This window comes from Dromiciops gliroides, chromosome 3 (genome assembly GCF_019393635.1).
Source record: "Dromiciops gliroides isolate mDroGli1 chromosome 3, mDroGli1.pri, whole genome shotgun sequence".
NCBI classification, from domain to species: Eukaryota; Metazoa; Chordata; class Mammalia; order Microbiotheria; family Microbiotheriidae; genus Dromiciops; species Dromiciops gliroides.
The window spans coordinates 301,481,808-301,494,134 of record NC_057863.1 but is presented as its reverse complement, the minus strand read 5'-3'; the positions used below and the strand labels follow the sequence as shown (position 1 = coordinate 301,494,134).

Sequence of the window (12,327 nt, the reverse complement as noted above, 5' to 3'; positions counted from 1 at the left end):
TCTCTTTTATTCCATTGACCTTTTCCCCATGAAAAACTATCATTCCATACAAGCTCCTACCCATTGCCAACATCCTTCAATCTATAGCAGTGGATATGTCTAGGGATTAAGCCCAGTTTGCACAAAAGATCCTGCTAATATTTTGAAAAGACTACTCTCACATTCCCTGGGGCCTCACTCTGCTATCTTATGACTTTTAACACCCTTTATGGTCCAGAACCAGTGTGTGTTATAAACTTAGTGCTATGTGGGAATGAATAGAAAAAAAAAGTTAAAAAAGAGATCAAGGCGGAGGTAAAGCTAATAATCTGCCTCACTAACAATTCATGTGCCACTGTGAAATGGTCAAGACTCTTTATATTAATTGATTTAATATATTTGTCTTTTTTTACTATGATATAATATAATTCAATTCTGTAGTGTTCTTTCCATGGCCTCTAATTGGACAATATAGTACAATATAACATTCAAGTTTTCTCTTCTACTTTCCAGCTAGAGATCGATATAAACTTCTAATACTTTTCTGGAGATCTTTCATAATTTTCTCAAGCCACTGTTGCCGTGATAGTGTGATAGCTGTTCTTATAAATATACCTTGATAGTTCCACCTTTTCTCCTATGGTTCTTATGATGACAATGGCCACCACATATACTATTGTGGTTAGATCCTGAAAAGGTTTTATACTTTTGTCAAATACTTTGAGAGGATGAATTCGTTCATTCATAATGATTATAACACATACTAGGTTTTTTAAAATTACTCTGTTTTGGCAGAGAAAAATAATGGTATAGCATGTAGTGAGTTGATCTTGGAGCCAGGAAGACCTGTGACTTTAGACACATCACTTAACTTATCTGTGCTCTAGATGACTCCCTAACAATAGAATTTGCAGAAAAAGGGCTGACCTATACTGGTAGAGGGGTTTCCATATTCTCTATTGCAATGAAAATCCAGGTCCAATCCCTACTTTGTTTTGGTATAATTGCTCTGCTATTCAGATCATCACCCAAAAAAACCTTTTCGGAATTCTAGACTGTGTGACTATTTCCTTTGCAAAGTCATTTGATGTGTCAGTTCTGTTTTTCTTTTTCACCTGTTTCGTTGTTAGAAATTCATAATTTCTAGAGATTCATATTAAGTTTTTTAATGACCTGAGTTATTTTAAATTTGCCCTCTTCTGATTTTAGTAATGCCTACATTCCATCTTCTTTGAGTTAATTTAGGCATAGGGAGGACAGATTTATGTGAATGTGTGTATACATGTGTATATGTGTGTGTGACAGAGAGGCAGAGAGATAGAGACAGAGACAAAGACAGAGACAGAGAGATATATTTATATTGGTTGACAATACTGTTTTGGAGTTCACGATATTAGTGAGAAATATGAAGCCCTTGCCTATAGTAATGAGATCTGTTCCCAGATTTCTTTTATGAAATAACAAACACATAACAAACATTTCCATGTCTTATGTCCATCTCATGTGAAGTCATATTTGCTCACTTTAGTGGTGTAAAGAATTGTTATTTGAGGTTTTTATGCCTCGGCCCGCACTGGCCTGGGGCTCCGCAAACCGAAGGTGCTCCACCCACTGGTTGTAGCCGTTGCCAGGGCTCTGGCACCTCACATCATCACCACTCGCCGATGCCTACATGGGCCTGGCAAAATTATGATTGGAAGCCTAGTGAGGGCAGTCATATGACTGTCAGAGCAGCCATCCTATTGGCTGGGACTGTGTGGGGTGTTTCTAGGTTTGGGGGAGGAGAATTGGGCATTCTAGGTGGAATCTGAAAAGCGACAGGCATTCTGCTGCGTATTTTCAGCTGATTCCTAGGCAGTGGTATTTTTTCAGGTATTATAATTTCCCTTTCCCCATTTTATTTCCTTTCCCTTGATCCTACTGATCCTGTTTATGTTTTTTGTTTAAGTTCGTTCTTGTTAAAATAAATCTTGTTCTGTTTTGAGGGAGGCTGCCGGTCTCCTTCCTTGCCCCAATATTGCGGTGAGCTGCTTAGCTAGCACTCCCCAATTAAAAATTGGTCCCCACAGTGGTCAGCATGACTTAAACTGAAGTATGTTGGTATGTCTGATTTGTTCTAGTATAGATTGCCTTCTTTCTCTTTCCTTGTTTTAAAGGACTATGACTGATTGCCCTATTCTCTGTGTCAATTTGATCATTATCCCCAAGTAAGGACAGCCTGCAACCTTCTGTTGTCCCATCTATTTCTAAGAGATATAGGAATAGTTTTATCACAGTGGTCCAAGAGCTAACCCAATCTGCATCTATGTCGTATCATCATAATTGTAATAATTGTTGTTGTTCCACATTTATATGGTTGTTTGAAGCTCATAAATTATTTTACATATATTATCTCATCTGATCCTTACAATAGCCCTATAAAATCTCATCTTGCAAATGAGAAAACTGAGACTCTAACAGGTTAAGTCAATGTCCAGTAATGGTCACATAATCAAGTAAGCATCTGAGGCACATGTGAACCTGTCATCCTAGCCTCAAGTCTAATATTCTATTCTGTCCATCATGTTTTCTCCATAGTATTACTCATATTATCAAAAAGCAGTTTTAAAATGGTACTTTTTTCTTATTATACTGTCAAAGTATATGCTAACTCATTTTAGAATCCTTTTAATATGATATAATTCCTATTAAATCTGATGTGAATCTTAACAGTTATTGCAAAATTATTGTCAATATCCAAAAACTGAGCTTTGGTACTTGAACAGGCAGCACTCCAGTAATCTCCGAATTCTCGATTATCCGAAGATCTACACTTCATGTTTCTTTAATGCTGATGTGCAATCATCCCTATTAATTTTCATTAAGTTTAATATACAGCTCATTACAGGTAGTCCACAATGCAGGATAGTTATGGGACTCCTAGGGAGGGATTCAATTAGGTATTGGAGAACTTATTTGAACATGAGAATTTGCGCACTTCAGAAAAAAATCCTAATGACCTCCAAGGGTTTTGTACCTCACAGGTCCATGATAAACCAAAACACAGAATTGAAAACAAAAACAAAACAAAAACAAAAACAAAAAACCTGTCTGTCCATTAATTTTTAACCTTAATATAAAAGAAAAGCCATTATGATAAATCTTTTAAAAAAATATCTTTTGGGGTCGGCTAGGTGGTGCAGTGGATAAAGCACTAGCCCTGGATTCAGGAGTACCTGAGTTCAAATCTGGCCTCAGACACTTGACACTTACTAGCTGTGTGACCCTGGGCAAGTCACTTAACCCCCATTGCCCCGCAAAAAAAAAAATCTTTTAAGGAAGCTTTTCCCACCAATATCTTTGCCCTTCTGAGAAAGGGCCAGGTTCACAATGAGTTCTCTTTAGTGTCAGATTGAAAAATGGAAAAGATGATGGTAATTTTCCATGGAATTCCCTTTGAAACCATGAGACAAATAGCACTTCTGTTAAGGTGAAGCATTAGCTTTCAGGGTTTTAAGAAACTGAAGTCTCAAGTTGTGATCTAATGCCTCATTCATTATTGAATCCCAGGCACCATCACTTTACATTGAAATGATTTTGTATTTAATGCTCACATATTCGGGCTTTTCTAATCCTTTATGCAAACTGTTATGTTCAGTGGTAATGACTAACTTCTTCCTTGATTGTTGCTTTTTTCTCACGGGAAAAAAAAAAAAAGAACACATCAATGTAAGAACTACTTCCCAAGAGTAGACAGTACTTATCCTTGGGACTTCTGCCTTATACATCAAAAATCTTCCATCAGTCTTTTGTGTTGTAGGTGAATGTAAGAGTAGGTAAACAACCGCAACTGTTAGCAGGGAGCTTGCTTGATATCTACTGTGAGAGTCACTGATGTAATTAATATCTAGGTACATCGCAGCTACTTAAAAACTAAGATAAAGCAGAGATTCCAGGAAGTGGTACTCTAGGCAGTGTGCTTTAATTAGAGAGGGCTCTCTGTCTGTTTGTCTGTCTGTCTCTGTCTCTGTCTCTCCCCTAATTTACTCTCATTTTCTCTGCATGTCCATCTGTCTGTCTGGGTCTATTGCTATCTATCCATGTTTGTGTGTGTGTGTGTGTGTGTGTGTGTGTGTGTGTGTGTGTGTGTGCGCGCGCGTGCACCGGTGTGCACGTGCTTGTGCAAATTCTGCCTGGTCTTGGCTCTTGAGATAATACAGTGAACTCTGGCAGGTTAATGGATCATGAACTTGGTGTGTACAATTATATATCTTCCTTCAATTTAGTGCTAGAGAAGGGGCAACAGGCCACAGAGAAGTTGACTTTAATTGTCAGTATTTAATATTTGGGAAGCAAAAGACTTGGCTGGAAGGGGGTTGAAATTGGAGGCAGAAGTAAATGTCATCTTTGATACCAACTTGTTTATGACCTTTCCAAATTCTAAAGTTAGTGGAAGGAATAAAAATGTTGGAGACTAGGTGGTTTATTCACTTTCTGGCTAGAGCAGGCACTTTGCAATTTCGTCTCTTACCCTTAGCAAGTATACCTTCCAAGGGCAGGGTTATTAACTTTTTTGTGTAATAAAATCCTTTGGCAGTCTGATGAAGTCTATGGAATCCTTCTAAGAATAATTTTTAAATGGAGAAGTTAAATACACAGGATGATAAAGAAACCAAATATATATCAAAACCAGAGGCAGCTATGTGTCCTAGTGGATAGAGTGTTAGATTGGGAGTCAGGAAGACCTGAGTTCGAATGCTACTTCAGATATTTGCTATACCCCTGTCTAAGACACTTTCAGCTTTAGTCTTGTCATCTATAAAATGAGAATAATAATAGCTCCTCACAGGGTGCTGAGAATCAAATGAGATAACATAGACATGATATTTTTCAAGCCTTACATCACTATATAAATGCTAGCAATTATAACAACCATTATTGATGATAATGTTAATGGTGATAATAATCATAATTAACATTTATATGGTGCTTACTATGTGCTAGGCACTGTTAAGTGATTTACAATTGTTATTTCATTTGGTTCTCACAACAAATAAAACAGAGGCAAAGGCTAAGTGACATGGCCAGGGTCACATCACTAATAAGTATTGGGTCTTGACTCAAGTGGGTCTTGACTCTTGGCCACTGTATCCACTAACAACAACAACAACAACAACGATCAAAACACTGGGGAAAAAGTTCATAGTTATAAGGTTAGGAAACTCTGTGAGAGAGTGTGGGATTTTGCTGATCTGGTAGGCTAAACTCATACTGTAGTAATGCACATTTGGATGACAGCTCAGTAGCATACCAACTAAGGCTGAGCAACACTGAAAGGACAAGGAAGACACATTAAGAGATAGAAAGGGAAAGGTCTCATACTTACAGCCTTGCTATCTTCTACATTGAGGTCTTTTTTCTCCTACTCTCCAAGCATTCTATGATTTTAGGAATATACAGCTGTGAAGGCAAGTTCCCAAATACCACTGGTGAAAAATATCCATTTGCTTGAACTCAACATAGCCTTTTCAGCCAAATATTTCATTTGGACCCATGTGCTATAGGGAGAAGAGCACTAGGTTTGACTCTCAATGGTGCTTCAGTTCAGTCATTTTTCAGTCATCTCTGACTCTTCATGACCCCATTTGGGGTTTTCTTGGCAAAGACACTGCAGGGGTTTGCCATTTCCTTCTCTAGCTCATTTTACAGATAAGGAAAATGAAGCAAACAGGGTTAATTGACTTATCCAGGATTACACAGCCACTAAGGCCAAATTTGAACTTAGGAAGATGAGTCTTCCCATCTCCATGCCCAGCACTCTATCCATTGCTCCACTTAGCTGTGAAATATCATTACTTATTATGTAAGCTTGCAGAAATAGCATCCCTATGGGTCCCATCACTTAAAAAATGAAACATGGCTGTACTTCTCTGAATAATTGCCCATAGTTCAATCCTTCCTATTTATATAATCAAACTGGTTTGCCTTTAAAACTGCATTTTAGGGGAAGCTAGGTGGCACAGTGGATAAAGCACTAATCCTGGATTCAGGAATACCTGAGTTCAAATCTGGCCTCAAACACTTGACACTAGCTGTGTGATCCTGGGCAAGTCACTTAACCCCCATCGCCCAGCAAAAAACAAAACAAAAAACCCTGCATTTTATAGGCCCGATGACTATAGGTTAATGGGTTTGGGGCCTCAGTGGAATTTTTCCTTTGACCCAGTAATTGCTCTGATGTGTTTCAGCTTCTATGCTTGACTTCTAGACATTGTAATTTGGGAAAATATATGATCTTTTTTTTTTTTTTTTTTTTTTTTTTTTTTTTTTTGCGGTGCAATGGGGGTTAAGTGACTTGCCCAGGGTCACACAGCTAGTAAGTGTCAAGTGTCTGAGGCCGGATTTGAACTCAGGTACTCCTGAATCCAGGGCTGGTGCTTTATCCACTGTGCCACATAGCCACCCCATATATGATCTATTTTCATCTCCTTTTGGGCAAATGTTTCTATGACTAAAGTTTTTTAAATTGATTGATGTATTTTGTTTCGGTACAGTCACTTCAACAACTCCTACTAATAGTAACTTCACTAAAGCAGTTAAACAAAACCACATATTAGATTGTTTATAACTGGCAGTTGAACTAACTTTCCATTTAAAAAAAATGGACTGTTTGCTAAAAAACAGAAAGCTGTATATTTTAAATTTACTAATCTAGAACTAACAGGATCTATTCTTTTTTACTATTTGCTTTTTTACCCCTTTAGCATAGTTTCCATTGTTTTTTATGCATTGTTTATATTGTTCTCCTGATTCTGCTTACCTCACTCTTTAGAAGTTTAAAGAAGTTTTTTTCCATATTTTTCTAGATTCTTCATAGCTATCATTCCTTATGGCATCATATTCTATTACACTTACATGCCATAATTTGTTCAGTCATTCTCTAGTAGCTTAACTTGGGCATGGAAATTGTTTCCAGAATTTTGTTTCTATAAGTAACGTTCTGAATATTTTGCTGCATTTATGCTCTCTTCCTAATAATAGTGTTCTTGCAAGTGGCAAGACTGTTGTATAAAGGAGTATGAATAGTTTAATATTTTTCCCAAATTATTTCAAGTTTTTTCAGAACATTTGGACCAATTCATAATCATTTTAACAGTTAATTAGTGTATCCACTTCTCCAAAGCCCTTCCAACTATGTAATTTAAAATTCTAAATGTGGGTTCCAATCTGTTCCCCCAGTTTTTGGGGAAACTGACTAAAATCACTGATAAAATGAGTTTAGGTTTTTGAGGGTTTATTGAAAGATAGAAAGAGAAAGATTGAGAACAGAATTCCTACAGCCTGGCAGTCCTATCTTTTCTCAATTTTCCTGTGAAGTCCTTTCCTCAATTCTTCTTTGTAGTCCTCTCCTCAATTCCTCTGTGTAGTTCTCTGCTGTCACCACCAAGTCAGGAACCAAAAAAAGAGAGAACTCCTCTCCCAGCGTCTACTTCCTACTTCGTGTGTCCCTCCCGGAAATGGGAGGCTCCTCAAGTTAATTGGCTGGTAGCCTTGATAGACAGTACCCATGAGCAAACGTTACTACCTGACACCAAGGAAAAGTCGCATGGCCTTGCCCTCAGAGGCATTCTCATGGTGGAGCTTTCCTATGGTAAGTCTCCAGCAGGTGGCGTCGTTCCAATCATTACACAACAATGATTTTTTCCAGTTTTGTTAATCTGATGGGTCTGAAATACTATCACAGAGTTGTTGAAATATATATTTCTCTATTATTAGTGACTTGAAGCTTTTGTTCAGTTGTTGATAGATTGCACTTATTTTTTTGAAAACTGTATATATTTATGTTTCAACCACATACCCATTGAGAAATAAATCTTAGTCTCCTAGAATTATCGCAATTCTCTATATGTTTTGAATGTAAGCCATTTGCCAGAGTTCTTTGATACAAAGAATTTCCCCCAATCTGTATGTTTCCTTCTTCTTCTGGCTTTATAATATTGTTCATGTAAAAGCTTTTTAAAAAATTTACATAATTGAAATAGTGTATTTTGTCTTTTATAATCTCCTCTGTAGTGTTTGGTTATGAATTCTTCCATATCTACATTTGTGAAACATAAACATCCATTCTCCTTTTTTATTTTTATTTTTTGGTTGTATGGTTTTTTATTTTAAACATTTATACTTGGGATTTGTTTAGTGGAAAGAGTTTAGTTGAAGCAAGAGGACCAAAGTCCTCCTATTTATTATCTGTATGAACTTAGCAAATCAATCTACTCTTTAGGGTCTCTATTTCCTTATCTGAGTCAGTTGGACTAAATAATTTTTTAATGGTCCTTTCTAAGCACTAAATCTGGTCTCTTGTGGAAAATGGTGTAAGGTGCTATGTTCAAACCTATTTTCTGCCAAATTGCTTTGTAGTTTTTGCAATAATCAATTAAATAAAGGGTCATTGCCAAAAGAGTTTGTGTTCTGAATGTAAGCATGTTTGCTGTATTTATTAACTCCAAGGTCTTGCTTGTCTCTTCCACTGATATGATTTTTCCATGTTATCAGTACCAAGTTGTTATTGTTGATGAGTTATTTCAGTTGTATCTGACTCTTTGGGATCAAATTTTGGTGGGTTTTTTTTTTGACAAAAATACTGAAGTGGTTTGCCATTTCCTTCTCTAGCTCATTTTATAACTGAGAAAACTGAGACAAACAGAGTTAAGTGATTTGTCCAGAGTCACATAGCTAGTAAAGTGTATGAGGCTAGATTTGAACTCATGAAGACAAGTTTTCCTGGTTCTAAGACCAGTGTTTGGGATCATGCCACCTAACTGCCCATAGTAACAAGTAGCTTTGATAATTACTATTTTAGTATATAATTGAGATCTAATGATGCCAGATTACTCTCTTATTTTTCTCATTAATTCCATCAATATGTTACTTATTAATTTTATTGTTTTGTCTGTATTTCCTTTAGGGATTTGACTGATGTATATTACCAAATCTGAATCTGTAGGTAAAATCATGATTTTTATTATATTGGCTCAGTCCAAGTGTAAAAATTGAATCTTTATTCAATTACTTAGCTTTTCCTTTTTTCTTTTTCTTTTTTTCTCCCTCCCTCCCACCCCCAACAAGAACTCAGGCAATTCAATATAAGCTATACATGAGCAGTCATACAAAACGTTTCCACATCAGCCAGGTTGTGAAAGAAAACAGACAAAAACAAAACTTCAGATAAAGGAACTAACAAAAAAAATTATGCTTCAATCTGTATTCGGACATCACCAGTTCTCTCTCTGTAGATGAACTGTATTTTTCATAAGAACTTCAGAGTTGTCTTGGATCATTGCATTGCTTAAAGTAAGCAAGTCATTCACAGCAGATCATCTTGCAGTATTGCTATTATTTTGTATACAGTACATTTCACATTGCATCAGATCATGGAGGTCTTTCTGGGTTTTTCTGATAGCATCCTGCTCATCATTTTTATTTATATTAAACTACATTTATATAGTACTTGCAATAAACCCATGAGGTTGATTATTGCAAGAACAGCAATAGATAGCATTTATATAGTACCTTATACCTGACAAAGAATATCTTCACAGTAGCCCCACAAAGTAAATACCATACATTTTATTATCATCATCAATCAATCCTCCTCATCAATCAAACCTCATCTTCATCAATTAATCCTCGTCATCAATCATCTTCCATCAATTCTCATCTAAATCCAATCATCATCCACCCATCTTCATCATCATCATCATCTTACATTACTCTTGACTCTGCTTCAAAATTTTTTTCACAGTTAACTGCTGTTACTGTTTCCCTCCATCCTATTCCTTCCCCTATGGTATTTACTCTATTTTCTATCTTCTTTCACCCTATCCCTCCACAAAAGTCTTTTGCTTCTGACTGCCCCCTCCCCAATCTGCCCTCCATTCTTTCACTGCTCCCTCCTCCACCTAATTGAGTGTGTAATGTTATTCCCTCCTTGATCCTACTCTAATGAGATTAAGGCCTTTGAGCCAATTCTTATGAGTATAAGGTTCATTCACTGCCCTGCTTCTCTTGTATGTCTCCCTCCACTTTATAAGCCCTTTCCTCCTTCTTTCTTGTGGAATTTCACTCAATTCTACCTTCCCCTTCCCCCAGTGCAATCCTTTCACCCCTCTAATTTTACCCTAATGATGTCATCATGGGGCAGCTAGGTGACACAGTGGACAAAGCACCCACCTAGGACCCAGGAGGACCAGAGAACAAATCTTTCTTCAGATGCAAAACCCTCACCCACTGCTCAACCCCAGGCATATCACCAAATCCTGACCACCCCTCAAAAATAATAAACAAAAAATAAATGCTTTACAGATATCATCCCTTCATAATTAATTCCCACCTGTGCCCTCTCTAAATTTATTCCTATCATCTGTCCTAATACTGAGAAAGTTCTTATGAGTTATATGTATCATCTTCCCATGTAGGAATGTAAACAGTTTAACCTTTTAATATCCCTCTTGATTTTTTTCTAGGGTCTTTATTTGAAAGTCAAATTTTCTAGTCAGTTTAGGTCTTTTAATCACAAATGCCTAAAAGTCCTCTTTTCAATTGAAACCCCATTCCTCCCCCCCCCCCCCGAAAGACTATTCTCAGTTTTGCTGAGTACGTAATTCTTGGTAGTAATCCCAATTCCTTTGCCCTCTGGAATATCATATTCGATGCTTTCTCATCTTTTAATGTAGAAACTGCTAGATCTTGTGTCATCTTGACTTTGGTTCCACAATACTTGAATTGTTTCTTTTTGGCTGCTTGAAATATTTTCTCCTTGACCTGGGGGCTCTGGAATATTCATGGAAGTTTTCATTTTGTGATATCTTTCAGGAGGTAATCACTGTATTTCTTCAATTTCTATTTAACCTTCTGTTTCTGGAATATTAAGGCAATTTTCTCTGACAATCTCTTGGAAAATGATGTCTAAGCTCTTGTGTTGATCATGCTTTTCAGGTAGTCCAATGATCTTCAAATTATCTCTACTATATATATTTTCTAGGTCAGCTGTTTTTCTAAGAAGATATTTCACATTGCCCTCTATGTTTTTTACTTGAATTTGCTTTATTGTGTCTTAGTTTCTCATAAAGTCACTGGCTTCCATTTGTTCAATCCTAATTCTTGGGCAATTATTTTATTCAGAGAGCTTTTCCATTTGTCTTTTCAAGTTTTTGACTTTTTCTCATGACTTTCCTCTCATTTTTCCCTCTACCTCTCTTACTTTATCTTCCAAGTCCTTTTTGAGAGCCTCTATGGCCTGAGAAGCTTTGGATGCTAGGAGCCCTGATGTTGCCATCCTCTTGTGAGGGTGCAGCTCAATCTTCCTTTTCACTAAAGAAACTTTCTATAGTCTGCATCTGTTTTTGTCTGCTCATCTTGCCCACCTTTTACTTGACGTTTAACTCCTTAAAGTGGGGCACTGCTTACAGGCTGCACTGTCCCAAGCTTCAGGGGGTCCCAGGTGGGGCATGTTTGGCAATCACCTGGCCTGTGCTCTGTTCTGAAAATAGCCCTAGGTCTACTTGCTCTTAAACCAGAAAACAAAATTTTTGTTTTTCTGGGTTGATACCTCCAGCGAGCCTATGCCCCTCTCCCACCTGGGGCACTTCCACTCAAGGCTGCTTCCTGGTTCGTAGCTCTGCTTCAGTGCCAGCAGAGACCCCTGTAAACTCCCTCTGGCCAACCACTCATCCCTCTCACCAGACTGTGAGCTTAGTTCCAGAAGACACTGGTGCTGCAGGCAATTCAGAGTCTCTGGAAGTCTCTTCCTCTGGTGTAGCCTGCCTGGGGCTGTATCTGTGTTGGTTCCACCTTGGGGTTGGGTTCCACTCCTGCCACAGCACAGAAGACCCCTCCTGAAGACATTCTAAGCTGTTTTTGGCTACAAAATAATCTCACTCCATCCTTTTGTGAGTTCTGCTGCTCCAGGTATTGTCTTGTGGCATTATTTGAAGGGATTTGGAGGGATTTGGGGGAGAGCTGTGAGGAGTCACTGCCTGTCCTCTGCCATCTTGGCTCCACATAGGAAGTCCCTCCCACCCAGGAAGTCCCTCGCCTTTTTTCCAGAAATATTGCTTTGTAGATGTTATTATAGAAGTCTTATGTACCTTCATAGGTGAACTACTAGGTATATATTTTGTAGTAGTTTTTTTTTCTTTTAGAATTTTATTTTTCAAAATATATGTAAAAATGAATTTTGACATCAATTTTTTAAAACTTTGTGTTCCAGGGGGCAGCTAGGTGGTGCAGTAGATAAAGCACTGGTCTTGGATTCAGGAGGACCTGAGTTCAAATCCAGCCTCAGATACTTGACACTTACTAGCTGTGTGA

At 37.6% G+C, this 12,327-nt stretch overlaps 1 pseudogene; it reads left to right on the top strand.

Annotated features, from left to right (window-relative positions):
• The window catches only part of LOC122749702, a 327,223-nt pseudogene that overhangs the window by 306,667 nt on the left and 8,229 nt on the right, over positions 1-12,327 (top strand).